Genomic DNA, 9,998 nt, shown 5'->3' on the forward strand with positions numbered 1-9,998 from the left:
CATGACAGGGCTCCTATCCTGAGTGTGTGTGTGGTGATGGCGGTTTTACCTGCTGCTCGCTAGACCAACCGATGAGCAACAGGTATGCAGCCACTCTGACCCAGTCACTTAGATCCAGGTCAGGTGAGGCTGCTCAACCAAACCATCACCACACCACAAAGTACAACCAAACATGTACATGGAAAAACATAAACATAGAAATGTCAGAACATATATAGACAAAACAGAGTCAATTAAATCCAGGAACTGGTGCTGGAACAGCAATTCGGCACAGGGCCTCTTCCTGTCATAGTTATGGCAGTAAATCATGGAGGAAAGGAGAGGGATGTAACTCGGAGGATGTTGGGGGTGTGTTCAAAGCAGGTGGTGTGTGTGTGTGTGTGTGTGTGTGTGTGTGTGTGTGTGTGTGTGTGTGTGTGTGTGTGTGTGTGTGTGTGTGTGTGTGTGTGTGTGTGTGTGTGTGTGTGTGTGTGTGTGTGTGTCTGTGTGTGTGTGTGTCCAGCGGTGAGTGTACGGGACATGTCCCAATTGGTTCTGGAGTACAAGGTCGCTATTATATATATTACTGTATATCGTAGCGCCTCCAAGCGACAGAAAAGGCCCTTGAGGCCCGCAGCCGTACAGACAGCCCCGAGCACCCTGCCCTGCAGCCACAGAAGACCCCCCAGGCCCCAGAGAAGCCAGAAGCCCGCAGAGCAACACCCAAGCCCGGCCCAGACCTGCCAACCTTAGGAAAATATTTTGAGTACCACAATAGTGTAACAGGGAGTCTCTGTGGCTTTAAAGTTCCTGCAACTAAATGACACCATCAGTTATTCACACCGTAGCCGTCTCGTAACAAGGACAATCACATCGAATGCAAGCTACTACCGCTAAACTACGGCATGAAACTGTCACTGAGTTTTAGTCGGACACAACATGTAACTACCATGGAAATGTCCAGTTTAAACTTCAAATGAAAGTCTCTTTCACTTTAAGTGCAAATATACATTTAGATTATATTTATATGGTACTTTGCAAATAAACTGCAATCATTACAAAAAAATAAACAAGTAAAATACGTATATGGTAGACTCTTCTTGCTCTCGTTCACTGGAAGTCCTCCTCAGCTCACCGTGCGTTAAACCAAGTGAATCAAATCAAATGACTTTTACTGAGTGACTCGTCAAGAACCAAGTCTCAAAAAAGAGAGTCGAACCTTTAATCACCAGTAGAGCTCCACTGTGACAGTGATAGCTATGCAGTCTGCACGATGTTAAAATATTGTCAGGCGATAGATAAATTATTGATCTTATCTTCTTTGTTTACGTTGAAGTACCTCCAAACAGCCGACATGTCCTTTCTTTCCCTCTCTTATTTGAGCGTCAACTACACAACTCTGTTACTTTACGTTGTATTGGGTTTGAATATCGAAGCATTTTTACGAGTATGAGTCCATGAAAACTATATATGGCGTGTAATTTTGACCGGCACAGAATCTAAAAATATATCTGACACTGATCGGCCGGTGAAAACCGACCATTTCCAGTCACCATCGATTGGTGCATCTCATGTTTTATATGTTAACATTATGGTCACATTGTTGTGTTTTATTATAACTCTCCCACTTCCCATTTTACATCACAATGCAGCGTTACACCTTGGTGAATAATAAAGTACCGCTCAGTGCGTTGCATATCAGTGGACGTTGAGTGAGAGGAGAGGGAGGGCTTACAGAACCACAGGTTGTAGCATCTGGTCCAATTCGAGGGTTGTCGTTTAAATACCCAATACATGTACAGTATTGTCTTTTATTGATTGATTGATTGATCAATCCGTCATTAAATTACAGTAACAATATACATACGGTATATGTATATGTATATATAAATAGCGATTTTTTTTTTTGCGTAGTTTCAGCTGCCATTTCGTACCTGCGTATTTTGACTAAGAATGGCATAGTTGGTACACAAGGTTGGCAGGTCTGCATAACCCAGTCCCGGAGCGTGCGAGGAGTCGTGCGATCCCCAGCCCCCGTAAAATATGTCGCATGAAGGGAGTACTCCAGGAGGCCCAACAGCTCTTGGTGGAAAGGCCCCTGAGATGGTTTGTGAGCAGCACCGTGTGCCTCCTCACCTGCCTCTTCTCCTTCTCCCTCCTCCTCTACCTCGGAGCCCCACTGGGCTGCGTGGAAGTCCCGCAACTCCTGGTGCATGGCCAACCCCTCCTGATCCACCTGGCATGGATGCTGAGGGAGATCCAGTAAGGCGGAGGAGCATGGCCTTGAAACAAGTCCCCAGGATGGGAGAGCCAATTCCTCCTCTTCGCACTCCCCCAAGATGCTCGTAGGCCCTTCGGCAGTACGGGGGCAACTGGGGAGGGAACCAAAGATGTCCGCCCGATTGTGGATTACTTCCAGTGGCAGACTCAAGCAGTCAACACAAAAGAACGGGTCTGACAGCGTCGCTTCCGCATGTGCATGGCCGAAACAGCAGAGGCATAGAAGGTGAGTATCCCTGCGGGTCATGTGCGCAGCCCGCACATGTCTTCAAGTGACCATCATGAAGTCCATCGGGCAGACCATCAGGCTGCTGTGAGCAGCCCACGCGGTAGTGCCATTGGGCTTCATGCACATGCGTAGTATCCAGCGGTGGTTTGGAGGGCTCCGGTCGAACCGCTGTGCGCCACCGACTACGTTTGTTGGTTGTGCCACGATCTCTGAACAGAGATCTAGCCTCCGAGACCCTGAAGCACTTCTAACCTCTAGTGCAGGGCCAGAATGGGCAGATCAGCCGAGACAACCGGGCTGCCATGGTCTACATCAACCGTCATGCAGGTGTGAGGTCATCAGTGCTACCATTACGCAGCCCGGAGGCTTTGGAGATGGGCACTACCACGGCTTCGCTCTCTGTCGGTGAATCACATCCTGGGCCACCTGAACATGGGGGCAGACCTCATGTCACGAGGAGGCCCCTGCTAGGCAGAGTGGCGTATCCACCCGGATATAGTGCTCCACCTATGGAGACTATTCAGGACATCGAGGGTGGACCTGTTTGCATCGAGAGAGACTGCTCAGTGTTCCCCCTCTGTGGATGTGTTTGTTCACCACCCGTGGCCGTGTTCCCACGTGTTTCCACCATCAGGACAGCTGCCCAGACTGATGGAGCAAGTGAGTTTAGAGGGGCTGTTAGTAATACTGGTAGCACCCGATTAACTTGAGGCGCTTTGGTTCACAGAGCTCCAACCATTAGTGGTGGCAGGCCCATGGCAGATGGGACCTGCTGTCGCAGGCACAGGGCTCAGTGACCTCATTACCAGTCCCAGGATGTCCTTGGTGCCTGGCTCCTGAAAGGCGTGGGCTTGAACAGCATGGACTGTCACAGGCTGTGATCTCCACCATAGTGGGCTGTCAAGCACAGTCCACTTCTCGGCTTTACCCCCTCGAGTGGAACGTGTTTGAGCGATTGTGCATCGACAAGCATGTCGACCCCCTGTGCTGCAGTATCCTATATCGGAATTCCTGCAGTCTCTCATGGACAAGCAGCCATGTCATGAGGGTTTCACTAAGTGCAGTTGTGTTTAGTCACCCACTCGTGAAGCATTTTTAATAGGGCTATGGCTCCTTCACAGAACTGTAGTAACAAAGCTACAGTAACTATCGTTCTCTGGCAGCTTTTATGCCCCACAGCTGCCTCTGATTAGCCACACAGCTAATTAGCATATGACCAGCCAATCATGGAGGTGAACCTGCACAGAGTGTAAACAAAACAGAGGATGCAGAGCGCAAGCACTGATTCAAGATTCAAGAGGTTTATTTGTCACGTACATATACATACATTCAAACATATACACTACTCACAAAAAGTTAGGGATATTTGGCTTTCGGGTGAAATTTATGGAAAATGTAAAAAGTTCACGCTACAGTGATATTATATCATGAAAGTAGGGCATTTAAGTAGAAGCACGCAATGGTGATTTCCTCATTTCAAACAAAAGCCAACAACAGTGGTGGGTATACCACAACAAAAAATGTCAATGTCTCAATAACTTGTCATGTGGTCTTGAGCATCAATTACAGCTTGACAACCACATCTCATGCTGTTCACAAGTCGACTTATTGTCTGCTGAGGCCTGGCCCCCCGCTCTTCTTGAAGGGCGGCCCTCAGGTCATTGAGGTTCTGGGGTACAGAGTTACGAGCCTCTACACGGCGACTCAGCTGATCCCATAAGTTTTCTGTGGGATTCAGGTCTGGAGAAAGTACAGGCCACTCCATTTGAGGTACCCCAGTCTCCAGCAGCCGTTCCCTAATGATATGACCTCGATGAGCTGGAGCATTGTCGTCCATGACGATGAAATGAGGCCTGTGTTGTTCATGCAGGGGCACATTGACTGGATTAATGATGTTATTCAGGTAGTATGGGCTTGTCACTGTACCATTCACAAAGTGTAGGGCAGTTCTGTATTGACTAGACACACCTGTCCACACTGTAACACCACCACCACCACCAAAGGCTCGTCTGGTGGCAACAGTGGCTGATACTTAGCGCTCTCCTTGATGTCTCCAACATCGTTGGCAGCATGCCTGTGCCTGGTGGTGTGGTCAGGTACCCTTGCAGGTCGTCTAGCATGCAGACCACGCTGAGGTAAACAGTTTCGAATGGTCTGACGTGACACTTGGGTGCCCCTCACCTCCCTTAAATGTGCCTGGAGTTGAGTGGCATTCATCATCCGGTTCCGCAGGGCACTGTTCAAAATTAAGCGGTCATCAATGTGGCCAAAGGACGTCCACTTCTATGCCTTTCTGTGACTCTTCCAGTCTCTGTATCTCTGTTGCAACCTGCTGATGACACTGTGACACTCTAAGCTCAGTGGCCACTTCCCTCCTAGAACATCCTGTTAGAAGCCTCGCAATGGCGAGGTCCTGTTGATCAGTTGTCAGGTGTCGTCTTGGGCTCATGATGTCAAAATGTGAACAGCATGATGAAGAGGACTGTTTAAATACCAATTCTAATTGAACCAGGAAATGTATTGGTTGATTCATGGATCAAACACCTGTTGTGAATTTTGCCGTTCAGCTCCTTGTTAGAGAACAGCAAGTTGTGCAAAAAGTACTGAAACATTCAACAGTTTGACATGTGCATTCAAAAGTTGAGAGAAGGTCAAATTAAGTTCACCTGTAAAGGTTATAGTGCATTTTAGGTTCATCCTGAAATTTCACCCGAAAGCCGAATATCCCAAACTTTTTGTGAGTCTCTGTTGTGAAATATCTGGTAGGGTCACACAGCCGGTGCTGCAAAGCGACAGACACATTTTTAACGGAGCTCGGCTTCATCCAGCTGCAGGGGGCAGAGTGACGACCGGCAACGAGCTCACAGCTTCACGGCAACAAAAAAAGTTGAGCAGGTTTCAACTTTATGCAAATGAGCAGCGCCGCACGCCGGGCAACAACCAGTAGGAGGGGAGATGTGCTCTCAATGGCACTGATACACAGACACAGACACATGATTTGACTATTTTCTTCAATGAAAAACTTCCGTTAAACCATCGATACAATTAGGAACACGTAATTTTATGTTTCTCTAATAAGGACACTTCTTAATTTCAAGGGATGAAATAAAGAAGATTAATTGGGATTAATTGGGATTATTTGTGGTTTTTTTGAGAGGTAATTTATTTTGCACAGTAAACAGCTTCACGATTTTAATTTTAAAAAAGTAGGCAAAGCCCCACCTATCTATATAATGTATATTAGATATTGAAATGGAGAGAGAAATAAAATGTTAACGCCCGCAAACGCCAGGGGCACAGAAGCTCCGTCTCTGACGTTGTGACCGTTGTATGAGACCTTATGGCAGAGACGCCTCCTTAAACCTTATTCAGCCAACTAAATACTTTTAGAAGGTCCCAATATTCTGACGCTTTTTCCTTGTTCTTGTAAGCTGTAATGACGCTCTGCATCCACACAAACAAGATAGATGGCCGAGTCTCCATGAGTGACAGAGTCAGCGACAATGTTCCAAAAATGTCAAGTCACAGACATTTCCACAGGGACCATTTCTAAAAAGAGGCATTTATACAGCAAAGCATCATGATGTACACCCCACCTAAAAGAATAAAAACAGGCACACAAATAAATGTGAAAATAAGGGAACAGCAATAAACTATCAAAGTTGTAGCAATGTAATTTCACACATACCTTCAAAAAAATTATTATTTTGGCTTTTATAAATTTTTATTCTCAAAACGTCAGGCAACAGATTTGCTGATTTGCCATTTTTATTTCTACTTTTTATTCTTTTCAAAATATTGTATGTACTCTGTTATAGATACTTTGTTTATTTTTTGATGATTTGAATATTTATTGATTGATATGACATTATGTTTATTATGACTACACAATAGCTGCAGTAACATACAGTAAACCTTTCTTGAATGTACTGCATATTGTATAAAGTGTATAGATGTAAGACATTAACTGATGGTAAAGTATATTTAATTGCTGTTTCCAAACAAGAATTGTGTTTATTGTGCTTAGGAAGCAGTTAAATGTCCGTTGTTACTATAATCCTATAGTAACAACTATTAACAAGAAACAAACAAGAAATTAACAAGAAACAAACTTATTGTCTTGTTTCTGATGCATATCCTAAAAGTATTTTTTTCATCCACATCCATAAGCCCAAAAGTAATATTTGATAATGCAGTGGACCGAACGGAATGAACAGTTTATTTAAATGTTATAAAGGTAACACAAAAACAATAACAATAATAATTCATCATATTTCTTTTTTTTTTTCCAATAATTTATAAAACAAAAAGTCTTGGCAGGCAATTGAAATATATATGCGATTGCCAAGATGTGAAAAGTCCCACTTCTTTCATCACCTTCTATTATGAGACTTGATAATGTGCGACGTGACCACAAGATGGCAGTATTGTTTAGTCTAATTATTTGATTGCGAAGGCGCTCTGTCCCTTTTCCCGTTTCCTATATGAAACGAAATTTAATTCAAATGAAATTTAAATAAGTTTCATATTCATATACATCTTTATATGAATATGTAAATGTATGTATATGTGTACTTCATGCATGCAGTTCACCCAAAGCGACTACAATACGACTTTCTTATTCCATGCACATGTATATAACATGAAAACGTATAAACATAACATGTAAACGCATATTACCTGTAGATTATTGTCCAGTATTTCCATCTCCAGCCACCGCCAGGCAGGGCTCCAGGCCTCCGCCTAGTTACCATAATGTTCTTACAGCCAATACCAGCACAAATCTCCACTTGTGCCGGTTTTGGTTTTTCACCACATTTTTGGAATCACAGTCTGACTTGCATTCTTTCACTAATCCGCACTTTAGTGTAATGGCTGTAGCAGAATGTGGCCCGAAAAGGCTGTTTCAGAAGCATTTTTTTACTTCTTTCGCCAGGAAAACAAATCAGAGAAAAATAAGGGAAAAAAAGGGGATACAGGAATGTCGTTTAACACACGCACGCACGCACGCGCAGGCACACACACACACACACACGCACACACACACACACACACACACACACACACACACACACACACACACACACACACACACACACACACACACACGCACGCACACACACACACACGCACGCACACACACACACACACACACACACGCACACACACACACACACACACACACACACACACACACACACACACACACACACACACACACACACACACACACACACACACGCCAGTGGTGGAAGAGGTACTCCAGACCTCTTACTCAAATAAAAGAAAAAATATTCAGACTTTCAGAATTATTTTGTTGAAAGTACCACATTGACATTTCCACTTCAGTAAAAGTATATAATTACTTGCTTTTGAAAGTACTTAAAGTATAAAAAGTTAAATTCCAGTGCCCTGTTCAAGCAGAGTCTTTATACACTATATTCTACTTTAGCTTTTTTCTCTGTGCTGATCCGAATTTGCGATAAAATAGTTTTCATGGTGTCATGGTAAATAACAAGGATATACAAATATGAACATAAATTAACAATAAACAAAACTAAAACTAAAGTAATGACAGTGTTAGAAAAGTAATATATATATATATTGGCTTTGAAATGTAGTCAAGTAAAAGTCTCTGAAACTGAATATACTTAACTAAGTACAGATACTTGAATAAGTTCAAGTTCAAGTTCAAGTTCAAGAGATTATTTGAATAATGTACTTAAGTACAGTCACAAAGTACTTTTACATTGGTACTTTCCACCACTGAGCATCAGATTAATCACCCAATCACTATCAATTCTATGAAGACAAGGTGTGTGTTACAATGATGCAGCGTAGCTGTCAAAGGCCGACTTGACGGTGGTGGAACGCAGATGCAGACAAGACTCGACCGGGTCGGGGTAAACTGAGAATAATCTTTACTTGAGAAGCCAGCAAACACCAAACATGGAGGTAGGACAAACTAGCAACAAGACACACTGAGAGAAGGGAGTAAATACACATGGGGGTGGTAACAAATAGACGGCAGCTGGACGAGACAGGAACCAGGGAGGCAGGAGGGAGACATCCACAGGAATAAAGACGAACTGCAAGACAAGAGGGATGAGCAACAAGAAATGAAGACAGAACACGCATGAGGCCAAGACCGAACAGTGACAGCATAATGTCAATATGACTTAACAATGTGTCATAAAAATACTAAAATACTGTAGCTTTTTGAATGTACAAAGTAACAAAGTACTTTGTTATTGTACTTAAGTTTATTCTGTTTCAGACATTTCTACTGTGTAACATTTCTAACACCGTCGCATGACTTCAGATTTTTTGTTTTTTATTTAATCAGGACTTATATTTGTATGTGTATACATTTGTAAATGACTATGAAACTGGCATACTGTATTTGAGTACTCATCTGTAGAAAGAAAGGGACAGCAGGCTCTCTTTTATCATGTCACTGGATATGACAAGTACCTTTACTTTTCATACTTTACGTACGTTTAACAGAACTTTACTTCAGTAGAAACGTCCATGCCATACTTGTTCTTGCACTGGAGTCACTGTGTGTTGGAGTTATCAAAAGTATCCAGATACTACATGGATACTACATGGATGATTCATCCTTTCATTCACAGATCTGGGTTTTGGAGGAGAGAAAATGTCAGTCACTGAATCTCTTCTCCTCCTCCTCCCACACCTCTCTCTCTTTCTCTCTCCCTCTCTCTGCTTCGTCAACATTATAGTGTGTGTGTGTGTGTGTGTCTGTGTGTGTGTGTGTGTGTGTGTGTGTGTGTGTGTGTGTGTGTGTGGTTCCTTCCGCCTCGCTTTCTTTTTACACAAGCAAGCACAAGTACTGTATGAACACACAAACACACACACATGCACGTACATACACTCTCCAGACGAAGACAAAATGTGTGCACATTAGCAGTTTAAGATGTACTCCGCACACACAGATAAGAGCGGAAACAGGGGATGCATATTAGTCAGCTGATCCAACTGGAATTGCTGACACCGGTCTCCTCATCTGCTGAGAGAGAGAGAGAGAGAGAGAGAGAGAGAACTTGCAGTGACATTTTAACAACCAGGACAATTCTCCCCTGGAACGCTTGAGGTGTACTGTAGGCCCTGCAGCAGCAGATGATTTGTACTGGATAGACTGACTCTCTCTCCCTCTCTCGCTCCCTCTACCTCTCTTCCCCGCTCCCTCTCCCTTCCAGGGATTCAAACTCGCAGCTTACAGCCTCCCTGTTCGATGGATGGAATGGCATTTGTTACGTAACAAGGTGTCTGTCTATCTACCAGTCTATGTAATTATGATAAACCTCAGGTTTTGTTCTTTTTTTTCTGAATTTATTTGAAAATATTGTGATAAATACTGCATATACTGTACATAACCCTAGATATTATAAATATCCATATTAATATAATAACCACGTCTATGTCACCTAGGCCCATCCTTTTATGATGTCTCTGCATGAAGAAAGTAAGAAAAATCAAGTATGTTTCC

This window comes from Zeus faber (assembly GCF_960531495.2).
Source record: "Zeus faber genome assembly, chromosome: 14".
In the NCBI taxonomy this organism is placed as follows: Eukaryota; Metazoa; Chordata; class Actinopteri; order Zeiformes; family Zeidae; genus Zeus; species Zeus faber.